Below are 4,255 nucleotides of genomic sequence, written 5' to 3' on the forward strand. Positions count from 1 at the left end.
TTACAGCGCTGAATCTTCTTTATTAGTAGTGCCTTCACTTTCCATTGGAGGGACGTGTGTGTGACTTGGATGTAAGCTCTCGCCTGAAACTTCGGTTCTTTTCAGCTCCTGCATGTTTTCCTACCCAGCTGAACACGGGCTGCGATGGTCCAAGAGGGGTTCGTGCTGCAGGGCTGCGTGGAAAGGAGAAGGTTGAGACCCCGAGTCTGTGCATGGCTTGCAGAGCTCTGCTCTCTTGGTTTTGGTCCTTCGACACCAGCTCTGCACGTGATGGCTAAACAATTCAATTGGCTAAGATTTTTATGCTCGTATTGAACTCTCTAAAGGAAGGCAGGCAGTTGTCTTCAAAGGGAGAGCGGTGCGGACTGAAGCAAAACCTCGCAAGAAGTCCATCAGCAGAGCTGGGGTCACGGTTACCTGTTGTTTTTTAAGGGAGCTGGGGTACCTCGGCGTACTTGCCAGGGGAAGGAGCAAAGAAAGGACAAACAGCTCTTGGGGAAACAGAGGCTGTGAACCGCGGACCCCCCTGGGTCTCTCCCGGCTGGTGGGTCAGCAGGCTCTGAACCACTGGGCTTGTCTGTTTCCCTGCAGCATCGTTCGTGGTCTCTGGAAGGTGAAGAATTTTTGTGGCTTTTGGCATTTCAGCAAATGGAGACTGGGGGTGTGTGCTGCCCTGCAGCTTGTGCAGTCCCTTATGATAACACAGTGAAGGGTGCTGAAGGTTTTGATGTGAAAAGATTGATATTCAGTCCCTATTTGTGAAAATGTTTGCAAATGTCCCAGCTGAAACAGAGTGGGTCTATTTTAAAATATTTTTAGCTATAGCCAGGCAGCCTGATTTGGTTTAATCTTGTTTTTTGGAGGGGAGGGGAGAAAACTCTGATTAAGTGTTGAAATTTCTTTTTATTTCACTTTCCTTCTTATGTTTTTACTTGAGCATGGGTAAGAGGGCATCATTAGCCCAACAGTTTAAAACCAAATACATAAAGGCTCTAGAATATTTAAAAGGACAGAAAGCCATGTGTTGGATTCAAACTACAATTGAGATGCCACTCACGAAAACACGATGCCTTTAAAGAGCTTGTACTGTGCAAACAGGCTGTTCAGGGCAGCCGTGATGGATTTCTTTAGCCCATATTGTCTGCGTGTAAAACGTGATGTTTTGATTCAACACACAGAAACACCTGATGGGAGGGAGTGGAGGAGACAGAGGCAGATTCTGCTCGCTGCCTGGTCTGTGGCTCGCTTCAACTCTAGCCTGGCTTTCCAAGCCTCCCTTTCTTAAGGCATCTGGCATCGCATCTGTCCCATCTCGCCCCTTTCTAACCTGCTCACCGACTTTGACGAGGCTTTGCAGGGTAGGGAATAGGAAGGCGATTACGTTCCTACAAGCCGCGTGAGAAGCGGCAGCCTGGCGGGGAAACCAGTTAACCCCTGCGGATGGGATGTCCGCGAGCTCACCTCGTTAAATACCGGGTTCCTCTGGCTGGTTGCTGGCTGCGCAGCATCCAAATCCCAGTGTCCTGTACATGCTGTGGCACCAAGAGGTCCTGAGGAAGCTAGAACTCAGCAGATTGAGGCCGTTGGCATTTCTTTTTTGAAAACCCAAGTGTTTTTGTTTAGTGCCATTGTAGGGTTCTCTTCATGCCGCCAGTTTTTTTCCCCCCCAAGCAGCGAAAGAAAACAACGAGGAGGGACTACTCTCGTGCATTAAATGTAACTCAAGGATGCTGGACTGCCTTGGGTTGCTCACAGTTTCTCCTGCTGTGTAAATGTCAAGACAAGCCGGTGGCATTTGTCTTTCGGAGCCGGGGATGATGATCCTTTGATGTTCTGTTGCAAGAGTGTTGCTGATGGCTTTAGATTACTTTATCTGATGCTGCGGGTCACGCTAATGGAGGCTTTACTCTTAAAGCTCAAAATCTGCTGCCTCAGTATCTTAAAGTACTGGCAGACAACCCGGCTAACCACAAAAGAGAAGAAAACCTGTTTCTCATACAAATATTGGGGGGTTTGGACAATTTTTGGTTGTTAATCTAGTGAGCAAAACTTTTGCTTGAAATAAAATAATCAGGGGGGGGGAAAAGACAACACAGTTGCTGTTGAATTCCTATGGGGATTCACCAGGACGGTGGCATAAATTCAGTGTTTGCTCCTGCTGCTTTTTAGGGAGAATGTACTTCTGTGCTTGTTTACACGAAACGAGTTGAAGCTCTTCCTTCTTTGTACTGCCATTTACCTTTTAGCCGGTCTTAAGCATCGTGGGTCACGGCTGTGCAGGTTAAGGCACGCCGCTGTACATGCTGAAGGATTTAACGTTGCCGTGCAGCGTGCGGGAGGGCTGTAGCCCTGCAAATGAGGGCTGCCGTAAGAACAAAATGTCCGTTAAATGGACTGTTTGACTTACTGTGGTAAAATGCACGTTACGTCAGTCTTAAAGACCCTGGGTGTAGTTATTAAAAACCAGGTTTGTTACAGCTTGTACGGTTAGGTTGTAAGAGTTTGCAGGAACTGTTATTGCATATAGAGGATCCGTTTGGTTCATAGCTGTACGGCAGTGCCAACAGCAACGTTCCCTTTGAACTGTAGGACGAAAAATACAGAACACGCTGCGTATTTGTTGGGGGGGCTGATTGCTGCACGGCGTAATTTTGAGTACTTAATCTGAGTAGCTAAAAGCTGATTGTGTAAAGCCGAAGTGTAAAGCAAAAGCTAGTGGACTGGATCATTTATGCTGATTTAAAAGGAGGCATAATTAACAGCCCCTAGCCTTAGAGCTTGCCAGAGGCTATGTCCCCAGCCACCTTCAGCTCCAGGAGGTTCTAGCACCTACTTTGTCAAGGGGCGATTCATACACTTGGGGTACCTTTTTTTTTTTCTTAATTATTCCGACAGTCTGAGTTTGGCATCTGTGTCTAGGACGCAAATCTTCACACGAGGAATACGTGTGGGAGGAGGAGAGCCTCCTGCGTGGAGGTGGATAGTCAAGCATCCAGGGGAAGACGCAGATCAAAGGTTTAGGGATGGGCACATCCCAGTCGGTAGTGGTACCATCCAGGGTAATGGTTTCAGGGTTGAAGGGTGTAGCCTGTCATCACTGCGTGGAGGAAAAAAGGTTCTCAGCCTTTTGGCAAGTGGATAATTGAAAAGCACAAGAGGTACGGGAAGCTTGCTTCCTGGTCTCTCTTTCCTGACATGAAAAAAACTTGTTGTGATGCTCCAGCAAGGTAAGTGGAATATTCCTACAGGGTATTTTCTGTTTTAGCCATTTCCTTTTGGCTTGTAATTCCTTGACGGTATGACATAAAAACTTCCTTGTCAAAAACTTTCTGGCAGGAATAAGGGTTGTTTCAGAGTTAGGGTTTTTTTTTGAGCAGAGAACTGCTTGTCTTTCCTGTACTGTGCTTCCTCTCATCAGCTGCCCTTTTTTGTAGCGCTTGGGGCAGCTAAGCTACCGCGGCCATATCCCACATAGTTGTGGAGTCTTGAAGCCCGTGTTAACCAGTGGATTAGATGTGGTGTAGGAACGGCTTTGAGTAAGCACAGTGCTTGGTGCACTAGACTGAGACCTACACTTGACCTGAACCTCTTTTCCCTGAAGACTTGATGACATTGCTGTTAGAGCGACGAGGATTCTCTCCATTTCTTATTTAATCAGTTGTTTCAGGGAGAAAACAGCAATTTGGAGTACAGTGGGGTAAGTACAGGGCTCTAGTTTCTACATTTCCCTAGGTTTGGGAAGGAAAGAAAAAAAAAAACCAGCTGTGCCTTGCTGAGAAAAAGGTTTTTTTTCCACAGATCCTTAAGAGACACTTGCGCAACATCAAATACGTGAAGTATCCAGGCTGCGCTGCCAGCACTTGGCAAGGCTGTCATTTCACAACGGGGAAGGCTTTGGCAATGCTGAATTAAAATGCTGCTGTTCTCCTCCACCTCTTTTTTTTTCCTCCTCACTTGTGCTGGTCCAGCTGTTTTGCGATTCCACGTAGGCACATCGGATTGGAAAAACTGGTAAGGAAAAGTAACCCAGCCAACAGGGAAAAGCCCTGCAGCCTGAGACAGTATCTGTGGCGTTAAACATTGCAATGGTGCTTTTTAGTAATTAAGTCACAGGGAAGATTTGTAAGGTGAAAACCCACGTGGCTTAATGAGCTGTCATCTAAGGCTCTGTCACTGCAACTGGATCCTCATGTAGACTGGAAGGATGATTGATTATTTTTTTTTATTATTACTTTTATTTCTTTTTAGGCACTGG

The sequence above is a fragment of the Aptenodytes patagonicus genome, chromosome 3 (assembly GCF_965638725.1).
Source record: "Aptenodytes patagonicus chromosome 3, bAptPat1.pri.cur, whole genome shotgun sequence".
Taxonomy (NCBI): domain Eukaryota; kingdom Metazoa; phylum Chordata; class Aves; order Sphenisciformes; family Spheniscidae; genus Aptenodytes; species Aptenodytes patagonicus.